Source organism: Neofelis nebulosa, chromosome 1 (assembly GCF_028018385.1).
Source record: "Neofelis nebulosa isolate mNeoNeb1 chromosome 1, mNeoNeb1.pri, whole genome shotgun sequence".
Lineage (NCBI taxonomy): Eukaryota > Metazoa > Chordata > Mammalia > Carnivora > Felidae > Neofelis > Neofelis nebulosa.
Window position 1 is genome coordinate 112,024,665 of NC_080782.1, and position 21,079 is coordinate 112,045,743.

The window sequence follows — 21,079 nt, forward strand, 5'->3', positions numbered from 1 at the left end:
TTGCTCTATAAACATCTTTGAAAAGAGACTTCTGACCCAGAGCTTTCAGAATCTCTGCTAAGAAGATGTGCAGAAATGTGAAAGACTTATAGAAAACTGTCTCCCAAATCAATATTAGGTAGATTTTATAGGCAGCCCCTATGTGCTAGGCATGACACTTCTTACATTTATTTTCTAGTCCAGTGCTCACAACAGCCTTATGAAATGCAGTATTAGTCAGTTGGGCTGCCATTTGAAAATACCAAAGACTGGATGCCTGAAACAACAGATATTTATTTTCTCCTGGGTCTAGATACAGACTGTATGTCTAATTTCAAGGTGTTGGCATGACTGGTTTCTGTTAAGGCCTCTCTTATTGGCTGTTAAATGGCTTCCTTCTTGCTGTGTCCTAACATGGCTTTTCCTCCATTTGTGTGCCCTCCTGGTGTCTCTTTGCCTTCTTATGAGGACACCACTTGTATTGGATTAGAGACCCACTCTTATGAGCTCATTTCACCTTAATTACCTCTTTAAAGGCCCTATTTCCAAATATATTCACATTTAGGATTAAGGCTTCAACATAGAATTTTAGGGGGACATAATTCAGCCCACAACAGATACTAAATGCTATGCATTGCTTATTGTAACTATTTTTCAGATGAGAAAACAGAGGCCTTGAGAGTTTAAGGTACTTGAACAAGATCATACAGGTCAAAGGGGTGCAGTGGGCTTTGAACTGAACTCTAGTCTGACTCTAGTCCCATGAGCTTAACCACTCTCCTACAGAGCAAGAGTGAATACATTGTATTTTTAGGTATTTCTGAGGAAAAAAAGTGATTTCTTAGCTTTTAAATCAGAATCACTGATCTTGTGAAAGAATATTATAGTATGAGTTACACAGTTTATTAGTCAGACTTGCTCCCTCCCCCACTCCTTCCTTTTTTCCTCCCTTCCCTCCTTCCTATTGCATAATCATCAGCATATATTTATTGAATGCTACTTTGGCCAGGTGTCAAGGATCCATCAATCAATAAAATCAATTCCCTAACCTCATGAAAGGTATATCTTTGGTATTGTGTGAAGGAGTTTTACTATCCCTCTTTACCTCCTCCCAGTTTTTAATATTTATATTTTCTGCATAACTGAAAGGGAAAGAGAACTGACATTTACCAAATGGCAACCATATGTTAAGCATATCCACTTATACAGTATTATCTCATTTAATAATGCTGTCTTATTAGCATAGATGGGAGACTTTGCCATTTTAAATCTTTAATTATGGTTGTAGAAATTTTATATATATATATATATATACACACACACACACACACACACATATATATATATATATATATATATATATATATATATATGTTTCTATTAAAACTTGGGTTACAAGTTCAACTGTTTAGTTGTGATTATGCATTTATAAAGACTGCACACTTGTGTGTATGTATCTATGTATGTCTATATATTTGCATATTTTTCCCTTTTTGTGTCAAAATAGGTGATCAGTTCAAAGAGTGATTGGAAGTTATTACAACACAGCCATCTTCAAGCTTATAGTCTTGGGTGATGAAGTTGGAATTAATCAGTTTAACAGAGTTTACATATGTCCAGAAAGGACAGCTAAGGATTAAGGGGTGCCAGATGGCATTGATGATAAAGGGAGTGTGGGAGAGTATTTTACAACAGAACCTAAAACCAGTACCACTCTTGAAGTTATGTACAAGTTTTGGGGAGCTCTCAGGCTGGTTTATTCTGGTTCCAGCCTGTTTTTTTTCTAGTTGCTGGCATTTGTGTAGTTTTGTCTGTATCTCGTTTTCTTTGCACTGTAAAAAAGGATTGCTTAACGTGCATTTAAAAGAAGAGCTTGTCTTAATTGAAAAATTAAGTGACTGTATTTTAAGATATCTTTGCTACATTTGCAAAAGTATTAGGAGTCAAGACACGGTGCATTAAGGCTCACATTTTTGTGAAAGTTGATCCCAACTGACTTTATCCTTCGGGTTTTCTGGGGCATCATATTTTATTTATTTGAGCATCTGTGATTTCGAATGCGTGATTCACTGGTACTTTACTATTATAGCTCTACTCTCTTGAAGTCTGCTACGTTTTTATAGTCCACAACTGGGAATTAACAAGTTAACCTTTGCTGTCACCAGATGTGACAGGGATAAAAATAAAGAGATTTCTTAGCATAATCACTTTAAAGAACACTGTTCATGTCAATACAAAGCCGAGTCATAATATTCACCTGGTCTTATTTAAAAAAAAAAAGTTTTTGAGGTATATATTCAAATAATAGGTAAAACTGACATGTAGGCTATTTGCCTTTGTATATCCTGTTACATTTTATGGATTTACTATTATTATCTGCTGTTTTCTTTTCTTCCTAGCTATGTTAAATCTTCATATCCATATACGGATTGATTAAAATTCCTTATTGGTGTGCTGCAAAAGTTTGAAAACTAGATGTTTAAAATTCAACCTCAGTCAATATACATGACTCTAGCCAGAGGTTAGTGTCATCAAAACAAAGTTTATTCAGAAAGTAGTTACAATAATAGAATTACACTTTGTTGCAGTTATAAAACATACATTAAAGCATCAGTAGCATAGTGGTTGAGAGTTTGAACTCTAAAGCTCAGTGACCTAAGTTAGAGTACCTCTGTCACTGTGGGATCTTTTCCAAGTTGCTTAATTTCTTAGTCTCAGTTTCTATATAGATAAAGTAGAAAAAAATATGACCTATCTCATAGGGTTCTCAGTGTTTTTAAATAAAGTAATATGGGTAGAGCACCTTGTATAGTATTAGGGTGCTAACTAAATAAGGGGAGCTTCTAATTAATAATATTATGAAGCAGAGCCCTGGAGAGTGCCCTTGTAAGAATTCATTGAAGTGAGCTGGGTTCTTTGCAGGTCCAGTGATTGACTTTTATCATTGCTCCTAGATTTAATCAGCTCACAGTCTCTGAGAGAAGGAATTGAACAAATAAACTCATGAGTGACTAATGTAAAAGCCAGAAAGCTCATTTATAAAAGTGACAGAATAATTATTTTGAAGCAAGTACTGAGGTGATTTTTTTTTTCCTCCTGCAATCTTTTACCTGTAGTCCTGTTTGCCACTTTGATCTAGATTTTGGTTCCTCTGACTCAGAGGAAAGCTTCAGTAGACCACAGAGGGGAAAAAAAAGAAACATTAATAGCCTTTGAATTTTGAATTATAAAGTCCTGGTATAAATTCTAGACAACAAGAAAATTTATCCTGTTGAGTACTGTTTGTCCTGGTTGCTGGGTAAAGATGAGGGTCCTCCCACCTTAGGTAGAACAAAAGAGCTAGGGAGGATGGAATTGGATTCCCAGGTGGGAATCTCCTTACATCCGGGGATGGTTTAACACCATTTGAAGGGATGATGGTATATAGCATGGCATGAGATGGTAGTGAAGGCCAAGAGAATTTGAGTTAACCTTACTGAGTTTCTTATGATCCCCACAGAGGCTTGGAAATGTTGCTTCTTTCCTTTCCAACCCAGATTACAAAGGGCCACAAAGTCTTGTCTGCTTCCCATTGAGAGGCAGAATCTAATTCTCTTCCCCTTGAATGAAGGTATTATAGTAGCTTAGCAGACCGAAAGAATGCAACAGAAGTGAGCTTCTGTGACTTCCAAGCTAGCTAATGAGTTTAGCATCTTTCACTTGGATCTCTTAGAATGCTCCCTCAGGGAAAAGACAGCTGTTGTGGAAGAAGTTGGACCATCCTGCTTGAGAGCCTCTGTAGGACTGCCTGGAGAGGGGAGCAGGGGCCAGCTAAGTTGAGCCTGCCATCCATCCCAGCAAGACAACAGGCATGTGAGTGACTCTGTCTTGGAATTCCAAACCAGTCAAGCCACCAGCCAGATACCACCAAGTGATTCCAGAGGAGGCAGAAGAAATACCCAGCCAAGCCCTTGAAGATTGGATCTACAGATCATAAACATAATAAAATGATTATTGTTTTAAGTTTTGGGTGTTTTTTTCTACCACAATAGGTAACCACTACACAGCTCTTCACATGCCCTCAGAATGGTGTAGAAATAGGTAGAGTTGTCTAACTTTGACCAAAGAAGCTTTTTGGTCAGAGGAGAATTCACAGGATAATTTGTGTGGAGATGATTATCCTCTTCAAAGAATCTGAGAGAGAGGAATGTCTCTTCCTAAGTACTGACAGGAAAAACCCACTGTTTTCTCATAAGTAGTGGACATAAGAGCAGAGAAATGTTGACTGAGAAGAAGCTTTAATACTGCCACGATTGGTGTTTTTGGAGTTCTACAATATGGCAGCTCTGCCAGGCCTCCATTCTGTAAATATCAGATGCTACACACAGACATGAGAGAAGACATTGCTTTCATTTTATATGACAGAGGAACCCATGATCTGACTGAAAAATACCTTGAAGTGACTAGGTTTGTTATATGCAACTAGAAAAATGGTGTTTAAGAAAAGAATTAAGTACAGTAATAGAAAAATGAAAAGTTATTTTTTTAGCACAACAAGTTTGCTGTTTGTGAAGTCATTATTTGCCATATTAATTAAATATGTGAAATCGTGCCAGTAACCCGAGTAGAATGTCTTAATTATCTGATTAGCTCATCTCTTCCTGGGTCAGTTTATTGTTTTACGGTGGGAACTGTTTCTTGTGTTGTGATCTGAACCCTCAAGTCTGCTCCAGTACATACCCTTGTGGGAAGCTAAATTGTCATGGGGTCTGAACAAAGATAAAAGGAGAACTTCTGTCATCAGGGCCATGATAACATACCTGATGATTCACCTCTGCCCCACAATGGAGAACACCTCTTTATAGTGATTAGAACTCTTGTGTTGTTCCCTGCACCTCATTTGGTATTGTTGTAGTATCTATACACTAAATAAATTACAGCAAATTCTGGCTCCCTGGTTACCTTTTATCTCTTTCTAATATGACCATTTCACCATTAACGGCAAGTTGTATCTGTAGATATATTTATGTTGTTAATTAGATGATGCTCAAGGTCTGCATGTTTTTTTGTCTTTGTTAACATCTTCTGAGGCCATCTCTTCAGATACTAGATTTAATTTACTTTGTGTTGATTTTACTAATTTAACTCATAACTCATGGTTGCCTCCATGTTGTGCCTAACAGGGTTACTCTATTCCTAGCTTATACTGTAAGACTTTTAGCACAATGCCAAGTGCAGTGAGCAAGAAAAATCCTTAATAGAAAATTAAGGGGAACGACAACATATTTTCTCCTAGGAAATGAAAGAAAGAGAAACTTTAAACATCTCATTGTGAATTTCTACCACCCAGTAATGAAGATATAGATTATATTGTGCATTTTATAATTCCTATTTTTGAAATAGCTCAGGGTTACTTCTGTTCATAAGTTTTGAGGGGAAAAACCTGTTCATCTGTTTATTAATTTTTAATAAAGCATTTATTAATCCCTGATTACTCTCAAGCTCCATGGAAGGTGTTTTTTACAGTCTTACAAAACGTGTATCAATAATACATAAAATATAAGATACATAATAAGCATGTGAAATGTTCAATATTTTTAGTCATCTCTGAAATCTAAATTAAAATCCCAGTGACATACAGCTACACACCTACTAGAATGCTAAAGTAAAAAAGACAGATGATACCAAGTGTTGGTGAAAATAGGGAAAAATCCTAACTCTGGTAGTGTAGTTGGAAAATTTTTAGTATCCCTTAAAACATTGAACATATATGTACTCTATGATCCATGAGTTCCACTCCTAGATTGTATTAGTTATCTGCATCAGATTACCACAACATAATGGCTTAAAACCATAGTAAATATTTATTATCTCATACAGTCTCTGAGAGTCAGGAATCCAGGAGCTGTCTTAGCTAGGTGGTCTGGCCACAGGATATCACATGAGGTGTCAGTGTGTTGGCCAGGGCCACAGTCACCTGAAAGCTGGACTGGGGCTGGAGGTTCTGCTCCAAAGATGGCATATTCTCATGACTGACAAGTTGAGGGTGGAAGTTGGCAAGAGGCCTCAGATCCTTGCCATATGGATTCTGGCGTATTCCTCCTTTTAGTGTCCTCCTTGCAGCTGGCATCCCACAGAGTGAATGATCCTAGAGAGAGCAAGGTGGCAGCTTTTATGATGTAGCCTTAAAAACCATGCTCATGTCTATTTTTTTCCTAATATATTATTGATTACATAGATTAGCCCTATTCAATGTGTGTATATGGAGTAGGGGGTAGGGATGCATGGTGGCAAGGATCATTAGGTGCCATCTTGGAGGCTGCCTAAAATATAGGCATTTATCCCAGAGAAATAACAAATGCCCATAAAAACTTGTATAAGAATGTTTATAGGAGCTTAATTTATAATAGCCAAACTGGAACAACCCAGATATTCATCAACTGGAGTCTGACTAAACAAACTGTGGTATATTCACACAGTGGAAATGACTCACCAATGAAAAGGAGCTAACCACTAATAAATGCAATAATATTCATCTCAAAAAATATTCTGAGTAAAGGAAGGAAAAGTACATAGGCTATGATCTCATTTATAGGCAGTTCTAGAATGGGCACAACTCACTTAAATTGATGTAAATCAGATTAGTGGTTGCTTCTTATAGGGGTGGGAGGTAGATTGAGGAGGGATGGCTATAAGGAAGGTTTCTGGGTAGTGGAACTGTTCTCACAACTTTGTTAAAACCAATTCAACAGCACATTTATGTTCTGAAGATTTTATTGTATGTAAATTAAACCCCAATTAAAAATATAAGGTATGGGGCACCTGGGTGGCTCAGTCAGTTAAGTGGCCAACTTCAGGTCAGGTCATGATCTTGCAGTTCGTGAGTTCCAGTCCCACATCAGGTTCTGCGCTGACAGCTCAGAGCCTGGAGCCTGCTTCAGATTCGGTGTCTCAGTCTCTCTCTGCCCCTCCCCCACTCACTCTGTCTGTCTGTCTGTCTGTCTCTCTCTCTCTCTCTCTCAAAAATAAGCAAACAATAAAAAATATATAAAGTGTAATCCAAGGGCCACATTTGTGATATGTTATAATTAATAAGAGAAATTAATACTTGGGAAATATTAAAGGTATAGTCTTAATTTTTAAATAAGTCAAAACAGCAATTGTAGGAAAATATTAATGATATCTTAATTTTTGTACTCACAATACTATCATTCAGAGTAATAGTTGATTTATTTTTTGTCTATCTTCCCATCTTTTTATTTTTTTTATTTTTATTTTTTTTTTTTTTAATTTTTTTTTTTCAACATTTTTTATTTATTTTTTGGGACAGAGAGAGACAGAGCATGAACGGGGGAGGGGCAGAGAGAGAGGGAGACACAGAATCGGAAACAGGCTCCAGGCTCCGAGCCATCAGCCCAGAGCCTGACGCGGGGCTCGAACTCACGGACCGCGAGATCGTGACCTGGCTGAAGTCGGACGCTTAACCGACTGCGCCACCCAGGCGCCCCTCTTCCCATCTTTTTAAATGCTTTTTTGGAAAATAGATAAGAATGTTTTATATTCACAATTTTATAAACTGAGTATATATGTAAGTGGTTGGTTTGTCACAGTATAAACAGTTCCCCGGATTATTAAAAACTCTTTTGAAGTATTGTTTTCAATTGATATATTTCCCTGTAGGACTACGACATAGTTTATATAACTCTTCCGTTCATGATGAACGTTTAGGTGGTTTCTCCTCATTTAAGGCATGCAGTGGAGTTATACACAAAGGTTTTTTTTTCTTTGGTATTTGGTATTATTTCTTTATCCTGAGGTTTTAGAAATGATCTAGATAAAAGCTTATGATTCACATATTCATATTGTTTTTTAGAGGGTTAAAATCATTGTATACAAATACAATATATTAAAGGACATTTCCTTCACTTTGGTTAGGTGCTAAATACACTGAATGCTTTGGCCATGTGTTTATTAACCATTATAACTGAGAAAATGGAGGTTTAATTGAGCTTTAAGGAGGAATAGAAATTTAAATGAATATTGGGTTTCAGAAGGCAAGGATGAGGAAAGGGTATTTCTGCAGCGTTCGTGGCATGGCAGACAGAGCCGTGCAATGTCAAACCCAGGGAATTGCAAGTAGTTTAATATAAAAGCTTAGAGTGGTGGTTCTCAATCTTGGCTGTATTACAGAATCACCCTAGGGAGAGAACTTAAAAATCCCACCACCTAGGCCTTACTAGACCAATAAACTCAGGATAGGTGGGTATAAAATTCAGGCATCAGTAGTTTAAAAACTCCCCAGGTGATTCCTGTGTGTAAGCAAAATTGAAAACCACTAGTGCAGACTGAGATGGATTGGGATGGGATGTAATTAGAAAAGTGAAAAGATGAAGACCGGATGTAGCAGGCATCATGCTCTAGGACAAAGTGTGGACTTTCCAGGCAATTGAGCAGTGTTCATGTTCTTCCCTTATCACCCTGGAGTCTTTTGCCTTTTCCTTGCACAGGTGTCGCTTTACTCCGAGCAAACAGGGAGTACCATGTCTCCTTGTGGACAGGCTGCTCTCAGCCTGCTGGAGCTTCTCCCTCTCCTCACTAAGATCTGGAAATGCCTTGGCATTTTCACTCTATACCCCCGGGCAAGTCCTTAAGCACTGATTGATGATGATGGGATATGAATAATGCAGATTCCTCTCCCCTAATCAGGACAATTACCAGGTGTGATTTCCACTAGTGCGCTCAAAGTAGCCAATCTGCAAACTTCGTACCATCCAGGACACAATCAGTTTGTGGCAGAATGGAAACCTACATGCTGCTCCCTTCCCAAGAAAACAGTTTCAAGAAAGAAATGTCAGCTGAAATAAACAGTGGGTTTAGTGACTTAGCTGCCAGCATCTTATCACTGACCAGACACACTTGATTCTCAGACCATAGGGATCTACAAACCACACTTTGAATAGAACAGACTTCCGTCTCTAGGTTGCCCCTGCATTAGTGAGCCAGTGTCATCTATTGTGGATGGCGCTTTATCTTTCAGCCTTGCCTGACTTCCTTCCTTTCCCTTTTCTTCTTACTTCCTGTTCTTGTATTTCCTAGAAACTCTAATAAATGCCTTTCTTGTGACTCTTAGTGTCAGCAACTGTTTCTAGGAAACTCAGTTAAAATAGGCAGTGAGGATTGTATTAGAAGGTAAAACTTGTGCTTTAGGAAGATCATCCCAAAGAATCATTTAGAAAAATGGGGCATCTTGATGGCTCAGTCTCTTAAGTGTTGGACCCTTGATTTGGGCTCAGGTTGTGATCTCATGGTTCCTTTGATGGAGCCCCGCATGAAGCACTGTGCTGACAGCTAGGAGCCTGCCTGGAATTCTCTCTCCCTCTCTCTCTCTGCCCCTCCCCTGCTTCCTAGCATGCACATATGCTCCCTCCCTCCCTCCCTCCGTCTCTCTCTCTGTCTGTCTGTCTGTCTCTCTCTCTCTCTCAAAATAAATCACTGGTTGTAAAACTCAAGGACCTTGCCAGGCTCCTCACAATTTGTAAAGTAAAATTTGCTTTATGGTGTATATATTTTTTCATTTACATTTTGGAGCTCATAGACTGATTCTACATTATATCTGTAAGGAAACTTAGGTATCCCTCAAATATCTGTCTTGGGCACATAATTAAAAATTTCAGGCCCTCATTTTTCTCACTTTTTGAATGAGGAAGAAGAATTATTTCTATGACCCCTTCCAGTTCTGTAATGTTATATTCAGCAGTGCCTGCTCTATTACGTCAGTGAGAGAAGCATAAAACAGACTATTTTCCAGTAGCAATTGTCACTTCTCAAAACAAATTGACAAAAATCATACAATTATTCTAAGAACAATTCTGCAGGAAGCTAACCTTTGCCCATTTTTCTTAATGATATGTTTACTGCTTTTAACTTTGCTTTGGAAATGGGAAACCATCTAATTGGGTTGATAAGGTCAGCATGCAGGAGGTTTGGAAAGAGATTGGATAATATTTGTGAGTGTGTATATTTGCCTAGACATGCTTTTTGTCATGTTTATTGCACTTTAATGATTAGTTAGAAATAATAAGGCTGCTGTATATTCTCTTACATTAATGCTCTGTCATTTATGGATTATTCTAAGGTCATTTGAAAACACAGAGAAAATATAATTATTTGAGGGTGCTTTTGGAAGAGGTGGGTATATTAATAAAATAGTAATTTAATAACACAGTAGTCCTCAAAACAGAGTTTGCCCAGTATCTATAGTTCATAGGAAGGGTTTATGAAGCTGAATGAGTTGAGTTATATTTTCCCCTATTTTCAAGGAGCATTGAAATTAAACTTGGGGTGAGTTTGTGGATCAAGAAAAGTGAATTAACAGTGTGTAAATTATTTCTTTTCATCAGTTTATCACACCCTATCCACAAACAACCCTGAAATACATAAATACTTTCTAGACTCTATTGTGTTATACAACTTACCTAGGCAGAAATTGGAACTCATTAGAAATGATCTCAATTATATTCCCTTTTGGGGTTCTATGTTGTGGAGTCTTCAAGGATAACTTTAAAAATAATAAACCATAGACAATTAGGGAATGTTTGTAGCATTTTCTTAATTTTATTTATTTATTTATTTACAGAAAGTGAGGGAAGGACAGAGAGAGAGAGAGAGAGAGAGAGAGAGAGAGAGAGAGAGAAGAGAGAGAGAGAGAGAGAGAGAGAGAGAGAGAGAGAGAGAGAGAGAGAGAGAATCCAAAGTAGGCTCCGTGCCAAATGCAGAGCCCAATGCTGGACTCAATCACAACTGTGAGATCACGACCTGAGCCAAAAATCAAGAGTTGGATGCTCAACTGACTGAGCCGCCCGAGAACCCCAATTCTTTTTTTTTTTTTTTTTTTTGTTAAACGGAGTATAATAGAAAAGTACATAATTTTTCAGTGTATAGTTCAGCAATTTTTTACATATATATACACTTGTGTAACCAGTTCCTGGTTTAAGATACAAAGCAAGATTTAAAAACCATCCTTCTCACCATTGGTTATCACCATTCTTACTTGTCTTCCCTTAGCTTGGTTTTGACTGTTTTTGCTGTATAGTATTTGACTATATGGATATGTTTTTCTCCTCTTGATGGGCATTTGCTCTGTTTTCATTTTTCAGATATTACGAATATCTGGTAAGTTTTTTGATGGCCATATGTACTCATTATTTTTTAGTAGCTAGAACACAAATTAGGATTGCATGTTCATAAGGTAGGAATAATTTAGCTTTACTACTTTCTGTCAAATGTTTTCCCAAAGGGGTGGTACCAGTTTTCTTTCCCACCGGAAATATATGAGAGACCTCATTCCTCTGCATTTATGCCAATATGTTGTATTGTGAGTGTTTTTAATTTTCGTCGCTCTGGTGAATGTGTGGTAGTATGTCATTACAGTTTTAGTACTCATTTTCCTGCTGAATAATGATGTTTGAGTACCTTTTCATATACTAACTGGCTTTTATGAAACCTCCTTTATGAAATCTTGTTCAAATGTTTTAACTGTTAATTATCTTTTTGTTACTGATGTGTGTTTATGTATTCTGATAAATATGTGAATATACTTCTTTTGATGAACAGAGTTCTTAATTTTAATGAAATCCAACTTCCCACGATTTCTTCTATGGTTCATGCTTTTTGTGTTCTGTTTAAATATGTGACTTGAAAAACCAGTCACTGCATAATGTATTCAGTTAGACCCTAGGCTTATTTTTAAAAATTACTCTCTGTGGTATAGTGGAACATATTGAAGACTTCATGAAGCGCTGGGTGTCCTGTCTTTCCAATTTCTAAGTATGTACTTTGGGCAATATACTTAATCCTTTACATCTTTTTAATCATTCATAATGTGATACCTTAGGACTCTCACTCAGTTGCACGTGGCCGAAAACTAAGCTAGCTCAAGCAAGAAAAGCTGATCTGGTTGGAGGGTAGGTCCTATAATCAGAATAGCTACCTAATCATTGTTAGCACATATGAGACCTTAGGGGCCCATCACCACATGATACTGTTATCTCTGCTTTTTTGCTCTGTGTTGGCCTCTTCCTCACTGACAGCAGATGGGTTTTATGTAAAAAGAGACATGGCAACTGGCAGCTTCAGGCTTAGAACACCCCAGCTGAGCATCTCAAAAGGAAAAAAAAAGTGATTTTCTGTCCCCTTCACTTAGGTATGTAACAAGATTCTGGGGAGTCATCTGTCTACCTATGTGAACAAAGAGGAGAGAAAAACTATTATTATTAACCCTGGATTGAAATCAAGAAGGGAATAGTTCCTACAAAGAAGTAGTTATGCTCTTGCCAGGAGGAGGGAGATAAGGTGCTGGGCAGACACAAATAATAGATGTATACTACAAAGGGAACAAAATGCCTGACTTACAAGAGTTGGTTGTTGAAAGTCTTTATCAGAGAGTTGGTTGAAAGTACCTGGTACAAGGTAGAGACACAATGCTTATATGTTGAATGTGAACTATAATGGGGATCTCAGAAACTTTTTTCTCCTGTTCTTAGAACTGGAGGTCTAGAGAGGATCATGGCAGACCTAAGCGAAATCAGGGATCTAAGATGCTGTTCTAGGCTCTTATTTGGAAGTGGCTTTCAGGGATTTTCAAGGTCCCTTGTAGATCTCTATATTACACAGGTCTGAACAAAGCTCTGCTTTCATTCTTCCTGTTGGTCCATAGAGATGCTCCTTGGGGTAAAACATGGGGCCCAGAATCTCCCAAGTCTTTATCCTCTATATTACATTGTTTTAAGTCATTCAGGACTCGACCCCTCTCCTGTCCAAAGTTTTTCCAACATGGGTTTAGAATTCTTATGGTGATAATAGTGTTTAGACAGTTGATAAATTTGGCAGATATACAACATGGTTGCTTTTGAACCATCACCAAATGGAATATTTTTTTAGCAGTAAGCACTTCTTAGGGCACTCATTATTTCTTCATTCCTTATTCCACCCCCAAAATATTTCTTGGGATCCGTAGGTTCTCAAACTTTGAAATGTATCAGAATCACCTGGAAGGCTTGTTATGCTACAGATTGCTGGGATCTACCACCCTGAGTGTATGATTCTGTAGGTCTGGGATGGGACTCAAATTGGCATTTCTAATAAGTTTCTGGTGTTGTGCTGCCATTGCTTGTTCAGGGTCCACATTTTAAGAACTAGATAGAAGAGACATTCCCCCAGATTGAGGCATGAATAAGACTCTTCACATCATATTCTAACTCAGTAGGGAAATTGTAATTTGAAGAAAACTTCTTTTCCTTGTAAAATAAAGAGCCCTTATAAAAACAAAAGCAATTGCTGTCTAATTAACTTTTGCAGTTTTCTTCCTTTGAGGGTTAGGGTGAGGGCAGACCCATATACCAAATTAATTTCTTGCAGGTCATACAATTTGTAGAGGAAACAAAAATAATATCCTTATAAATAGCTGTAAGGATAACTCATAGGGAGAGTTGCAGGTAATCTTCACCTCTGCTCTAAAATCTCTTACCTGCTCCGCCTAATGAGATTTTCTGTTTTCCTTGTTTGTTTTTCTTTTCCTTTTGTGTTCTTGCTGTGTGTGTCCTGGGAATCAGATGTCCCCAAACAGCATTTCTAACTGAAATTGAAAGGGGTGATGTTACATTCTGCCCGCTTCAGACTCAGTCACCAAATGAGTCATAGGAACTACTGCCAGAGACTGAATCACACCACTGTCCTTCCATCAGCCCTAACCAAGAAATACCGTTAGCCGACCTTAGAAATTAAAATCTGGAAGCAAAGATTGGTTTGGTTTTGCTTTGCTTTGTTTTTGGTAGCAATGTTGGGCCAGTATTGACAAAGAGGAGATCACACTGAGTGGTATGAAGGAGAGGACAAGGACAGATTCTACAATAATGACTGCCTCGGGTGATGGCTTTGTTCTCCTTTCAGAGGAGGGAAGTTTAAGTGTTGCTGGCCTCGAGGACCTCTGGGGTTTAGAGATTTGGCCTCAGAGGTTTTCTTCCTTGAAGATTTCAGGTTTTAAATACCAGCTATTAAGTCCAACTCCTGTTTGTGAAGCGGTATTTTCTCCTTTCTAAATTAGTATTACGGATCACCAAAGGCATCTGTCTTCTATCTAGTGAAGAACCCTGCCCTGTGGTTAAAATAGCCGTGATATACCATGATAGTGTGGCATCCCTGGTAATGTAACTCTTTCACGCTCCAGTTTGCACTTTTGCACTTAACATGTAACTTTGAACTCTTGCTGCCAAGTACGGAGAAGAATAATAGCCTTATTAAAATGGAGTCTGGTAGTTTTGCTAAATTCATTTTTATTAAGTTTATTGAGAGGTCTCTGTGCCCGGGGCACCTGGGTGGCTCAGTTGGTTTAGCTTCCGACATCGGCTCAGGTTGTGACTTCAGGGTTTGTGAGTTCAAGCCCCTTATGGGGCTCGCTGCTGTCAGGGTGAAGCCAGCTTTGGATCCTCTGTTCCCCTCTCTCTCTGCCCCTCCCTGCCTGGCACTCTCTATCTCAAAAATAAATAAACATTAAAAAAAAAGTCTCTTTGCCCACCACCTTATTTCCAGGTAACAATTGTGGGATACGTTTTTTTAAAAAGGAATTCTATGTAAGTTATATAAGCATATAAAATTTAAAGCATTGAGAATGAGAGAGAATGTCAAAGTAGTCTGTCACTTTTCCGTGAATTTAAGGAAGGGAATGGGAATGTGCACTGGGTTATGGGGTAGAACTGAGGTTGTGTGGATTTGAGGAAATAGTTGAAGTTCCCTTGTCTTTCCATGACTTAGAGTGATTCTGGGTGGTGTTGGAAGGTTGTGAAGCTAGGTAGGAAGTGGTATTAATAAAGTCTTCATATGTAAGTGCTGCCTTTTCAAGGCAGAAACATTTTATTTCATATCTTATCATTTCTCCCAGGAGATGGAGCTGAAAGGAAATGCATTTAAGCCTCTGCAACATTTCATAAATTGAGGGAAGATTTAATTCCCCTTCTATTTATCTAAGTATCATATACCAAGATAGGCATGGGGGAGCCAAGAAAAATTCACTACGTGTGCCCTCAGTGAATTTCAGTTATAGTGGGAAGGTAAACATGAAAACGAAATTATAATATAGTAACCTGATAATTCTGAAGTGTTGAGCATAAGGTCCTGTGGTGTCTACAAACAAGGGGGCTAATATCTCTGGAGGAGTCTCTGAAGGCTATATGGACATTTACCAGGCAATCAGGAGGGACGGGGTGGTGCAGGAAGATAGAGGAATATATGCTCTGACAGAGGCATGGAAAAAACTGACTTGTCGGTGTGTCAAAGTACGAAGAGGAAACTGGCAGGAGATAAAGCTACCCTGGAAAGTAGTGGCTGTGGTACTCAGGTCTTCTTGTCTGTTGAAAAAGCTTTAAATGGTATCCTGTTGTCAGTGGGGAGAATTCTAGAGAAACTGGATGACAGATACTCCATCTAGCTTTTTCTTGAATCATGAAAGCATTTGAAGGCCTGGAGAGTCTAAAAACGACTCCCAAAACAAGACAATCCAAGAAGACTGGTGAGGTGTCAGGAGACCGCTGAACCTTTGGAGTTCAGGAGCAACAAGGAAAGTAATAGGAAACTAGCCCCTGGATGAAACTGAAGGGGGAAAAACATGGGGAAGAGAAGCAGCTGAGTACAGAAACCCAGAGCATGCACACTTGAGGGACAGTTGGGGAGACAAAGATGGAACGGCCATAGTCTTGGTTAGGAGAAGAACTAAGAGAGTGTTGCATTACAGCAACTAAGAAAGGAGAAAAGCTGAGGAATAAGGACATGGGTAACAGTGTGAAAATGTTGTAGCGCAGTGATTATCCATTTTTTTCAATTTTTGATCGTCAATTTTTTTAATGTTGATTAATTCATTTTTAAGTAATCTCTACACCCATTGTGGGGCTTGAACTCACTGCTCTGAGATCAAGAGTCACATGCTGTTCTGACTGAGCCAGCCAGGTTCCCCACAAATCAGTTTTTTAAATGAGATCTTTTCAGTGATAAACATTTTGTTTACCTCTAGTATTAGGCAAGGTTTTCTTTGCAAGGAACAGAAAAGCAGACTGAAGTAATTTAAGCAAAAAATGAATTTGTTGATTCATATAATTGTTTTAAATTTTTTAAATGTTTGTTTATTCTTGACAGAAAGACAGAGCCTCATTGGGGGAGGATCAGAGAGGGAGAGAGGGAGATACAGAATTTGAAGCGGGTTCCAAATTCTGAGCTGTCAGCACAGAGCCCCATGTGGGGCTCGAACTCATGAACCGCAAGATCATGACCTGAGTCAAAGTCCAATGCTTAACCCACTGAACCACCCAGGTGCTCCTTGACTCACCTAATTTTAAGTTGAACGGGGACAAATGTAGGAACAGGTGTTTATTTTTTAAAGTTTATTTTTTTTAATTTTGAGAAAGAGCAAGAGCACAAGTCGGGGAGGGGCAGAGAGAGAAAGAGAGAGAGCATCTCAAGCAGGCTCCACCAGGTCAGTGCAGAGCTCAGTGAGGGGCTCAAATTTGTGAACCCTGAGATCATGACCTGAGCCAAAGTCAGACATTCAACCAACGTAACCACCCAGGTGCCCCTAGTGACACGTTTAAATGGTGTCACTCAGCTAAGCCTGTCTCTCACTATTTCTTGTGTTTTAAAGTTTATTTATATTTGTTTTGTAGAGGAGAGAGAGTGTGTGTGCCTGAATGAGGGAGGGGTAGAGAGAGGTGGGGGAGAGAGAATCCCAAGCAGGCTCCATGCTGTCAGCACAAAGCCTGATGTGGGGCTTGAACTCTTGAACCATGAGATAATGATCTGAGCCAAAACCAAGGGTCAGACCCTTCACTGACTGAGCCACTCAGACACCACTCTCACTACCTCTTTTGGCTTTGCTTGTCCATCTTCTATATTGGCAATGTTGTTAGGCAGGCTCTTTTCATGAAGTTACAAAAAAATGGACTCTGAAAAGGAGGCTTAGCTCTTGCTCACCCCTGATGATACCCAAAGTAGAGTCTCTTTCTTTCTTCCAGGATCCCCACATCACTATTGGGGTACAGATTTTTTAGTCTTTGGAAGGCATATGTTCTGCTGTCAAACATGGAAAAGTATCCCCCTGAGAATTATCAGAAGTTAAGATTTAAAAAAAAATTTTTTTACCATTTATTATTTTTGAGAGAGAGAGGCAGAGTGTGATTGGGGGAGGGGCACAGAGAGGGAGAGACACAAAATCTGAAGCAGGCTCCAGGCTCTGAGCTGTCAGCACAAAGTCCTATGTGAGGCTCGAACCCATGAACTGTGAGATCGTGACCTGAGCCAAAGTCAGACGCTTAACCAACCGAGCCACCCAAGTGCCCCAGAAGTTAAGATTTTTGATTCCAGAAAAGAGAGAAAGGATGGCAGGTATGCAGATTAACCAGGGTCTCTGACTGGGGAATCCTGGGTTAACTTTAAATCGGTTTGTCTCAGGGGCGCCTGGGTGGCGCAGTCGGTTAAGCATCCGACTTCAGTCAGGTCACGATCTCGCAGTCTGTGAGTTCGAGCCCCGCGTCAGGCTCTGGGCTGATGGCTCGGAGCCTGGAGCCTGTTTCCGATTCTGTGTCTCCCTCTCTCTCTGCCCCTCCCCCGTTCATGCTCTGTCTCTCTCTGTCCCAAAAATAAATAAAAAACGTTGAAAAAAAAATTAAAAAAAAAAAAAATTAAAAAAAAAATAAATCGGTTTGTCTCAGAATTCCCAAACCATTTATACTCTTCTGTGAGAAGCCAGGCCTTAAATCCAGCCCACAGTTACACATGAGGGTAATTATATTTTTGGAATGTGTACCTTGAGGAATATATAATGACAAAAACCACTATGAATTTAGTGACGCTTAAAAATGAATTTGTTTTTTAAATTCATGAGAATAATTTTTACTTACATTCTTAAAATGATGTATGGTGACATTTTTCCTCTACAAGTAATGCTTGGGGAGCTTGTGAATTTATGAGGCTGTTTCATTCACTCTGACATCCCCAAAATACAAATTGCATGTCTGAAGAATTGCAAGTTCCTCATGGAGTCCACGGGTAGCCTAAGCATATTTTCAGGGCCTATTAAATAAAGAAATGTCCAGGAAATGTTACAGGACCCATACTTATGTAGTGTTGGGGGTGCTAGTATTTAAAAACTGCACCCTCAAGGTGGGTGATGTTACTAGGACCCAAACTGCTCATCTAGAAACTAGGCAAAAATGAACAGGCCACGTGTTGGTGGGAGTAGGGATTCGCATACATTACATAAGTACATTATTTTAGTTGATTTTCTAATTCTGTCCTGTTTTCAACCCTTCTGTGTGTATACGGTAGCAAATCCGGAAAAAAGTTTAACATAATATGGAAAGAGGAAACTACATATATGTGTATTTACATATGTGTATAGGTTTCATATGCATGTATACATGCATGTACAGATATACATTTACGTATTCATATACATATACACCCAAAACCCCTCACGATTTCTGAAGGAAGTAGCTTTCCCTTCAGTACAACTTAGAGACCTGTGCCACGAGAAACGGGTTCTGGATATATCCTAGTCTTTTGCGACGGGGCTGCCGGGTGCATTAGTTCTCCTGTCTGCAAAATGGAGGCTGCTTGACCTGTCGTCTTCTTCCCTCGCGGGAAACGCTCAACGTCCACACACAAGTGCTTCAGCGTCTCCGGTAAAGAACTGCCTCCCTGGCACCTGCGAGCTGTTATTGAGTGGTCCCCGAGTGCAGAGTATTACATTAGGTGCAGTTTTTCCGGAATGACGGTTTTGTTAGCGGTCTGCACTATCTTCTGGTGCGGGGAGGGCTCCTGCGTGGCTTGAGCCCGGCCGCAGGGTCAGGAATCAACGCCCACGCCCAGGAGGAGAGCGGCAGGTGCGCGTGGCCCCTCCTTCTGCGTCCGGCCTGTCCTGCCGGTGCGGCTGCCAGCCGCTGTGGCGCCACCACTGCTCAGCTTGGGCCATTTCCCGACCCGGCCACCCAGCTGTGCCTAACATCGTCCACTAGAAATTCAGCTGGTGGAAAAGGGAGCACCGAAGTGAAACTGGTCTCGGTCACCCAGGCTGCCCCTCAATCCTTCTGACACTCTAGTCCCCTAGAAAATCGTCGCCGTAATCTAATTTTTCTGCAAAAGAAAGGAAAAACAACAACCCCCGCTCTCCCAAAGAAACCCTATAATACTGATATTATGCTGTGAAGTATTTGCGGTGAGGTTGGAAATGGTGTTTGAAACAGTCATTCTGGTTTCTTGGGCAGTTACCAAATAGCTTTTAAGTACCTCTTTTTTTTGGTGTGTGTGTGGGGGAGTTCTGTCCTCAATTATAGATCCATTTGTAGAGGAAGACTTCACTCTTTTGCTAAATTGTCAGAGGAGTAGGTCTAAAATAATTTAATTGGGTTCCTGATGGAATGCAGTTTCATTTTCCCTGTTTTAAGAACTTAAGGTTTTATGGGTTTTGTTACTTTGCTGTTTCAAATTTTAAGTTCAATTTTATAATTTTATGAGCCTGTATTTTTTTAAATAAAAGTATTTTTTTTTCAAATAAAAATAAAAATGAGGTTAAAAAAGCTTTAGTTTTTTTTAACAAAAGGAACATTTCTTTTTAGAAGTCATGGAAAACCTTGAGGGTTTACGTATACTTTTTTTCAGTTCTGTTTCTCTTTGCCAGAATTACTGGATTTAAGAAAACCCTAAATATTGCTGTAACTTATCACAATTAGTAATTTTACTGAAAATTCTGGTTAAGATCAGATTGGGTCCATTTGTTGAGTAGTTAAGGAAACTGGCAGTATTACTTATTTTTCACAAGTGAGAAGCTACTTTGACATTTGTGGCTTCTAAGTATGAATCTCAAAATTTGCACTTGCTGTGCATTTGAACTGGTGTGCATTTTCTTTTGTTTTGAGTGCATTTTACCTTATAGCTGCACAAGTAGGGAAGTAATTACTTACAAATAAGTGATGTACTTAGGAAGGTTTCTGATCATGTTATGGTAGCTTTGATTAAATTCTCAAGTAAGGTAATTATTGCAAGAAGTTCCCAATTTAAAGCAAACACTTCATTAGGTTGAAGATAATTAAAAAAAAAAAAACATAGCCAGTTTATGTCTGCAGTCTTGGTCTCTTTCCCTCTCTCTGTCTCCCTCAATTTCTCTTTCTTTTTGTCCCTCTCCCTCTTCCTCTCCCTCCTTTTGGCACTCAGTCTCAGTAAAAGTGCAGTAACTTCCAAACCCATCTCAGGAAATAAATGCTATGTCCAAACTACTTTTGGGGAAAAAATACCACCATAAAATGATGTTGAGGGAATTGCCATAAGATAACGGTGATATTTCATCGTCCTGTGACATTACCGTCCTGGTTGTTTCTCTATTTTATATAATACCATACAACAACAGGCACTTTGTGAGGTTGAAATGTTGACATTTTTCTAGCATTTCTGTGTTTTAGGTGAGTGCCAGAATTGTCAACAGGAAGCCTTTCCCAAATCCCCATTGTTACCCAGAGAGAAAATAATGACATGGCCATGTTTTTAATATTTCAACAGTATGATTATGTTTGGTCATCACCGAGAAGTGGGAGGCTTCATATCCTTAGGAGTTTCCTTATTAATTACTTAAAGTATAAGAGTTATAGTGCACAAGAGGGGGCAAATCAGGTGCCCAGGCCACTAACTCTAATTAAGAAAAATATTTTGCTTTGGGGAAAGCAGGCTTTCTAATGGTTCCTGGCAGGGTTATCTGCCTCTAGATGGAGGTTTCCAGCACAAATTTCTCTTCCTGTAGTCAGTGAAAATGAATCCAACCAGCCTGGCTTTGTATCCCTGGATGGAAAGGGGAGGAGCTCAGAAATTGGTTTTAATTTATCAAATTCAAGTTGCCTCTTCCTTCACCATTTTACGATTATCATTGGCTGCCTCACCCCAGTGAGGTGCTTCCTGCAGATGCCATCTGTCCTCGCTGGCACCTTCTGCCCCATTGGCATCTCCTGCAAGCTGGATAGTGAATGTCCTGTCACTTCTAGGATAGTGACTCTCAAATGGTGGTTTGTAGTGTGGCTAGTTTGTGGACTGTACT

At 39.2% G+C, this 21,079-nt stretch overlaps 2 long non-coding RNA genes across 8 annotated transcripts in view; one reads left to right on the forward strand and one right to left on the reverse strand.

The window, feature by feature from the left end:
- Positions 1-21,079, forward strand: part of LOC131491155 (uncharacterized) — a 488,422-nt gene that overhangs the window by 282,810 nt on the left and 184,533 nt on the right. The gene's annotated exons all lie outside the window — the stretch shown is intronic.
- Positions 5,797-18,870, reverse strand: LOC131490216 (uncharacterized). 3 transcript variants are annotated; one of them, XR_009251263.1, is made up of 6 exons: positions 18,519-18,870; positions 17,898-18,069; positions 13,484-13,591; positions 12,370-12,416; positions 10,434-10,516; positions 5,797-6,106 (listed from the first exon to the last, which is right to left on the reverse strand). It is a non-coding gene; the product is annotated as an uncharacterized LOC131490216 (long non-coding RNA). The 3 variants fall into 3 exon arrangements; XR_009251148.1 differs by lacking the exon at positions 12,370-12,416 and having other exon boundaries at positions 18,475-18,864; XR_009251093.1 differs by lacking the exon at positions 12,370-12,416 and having other exon boundaries at positions 18,519-18,862.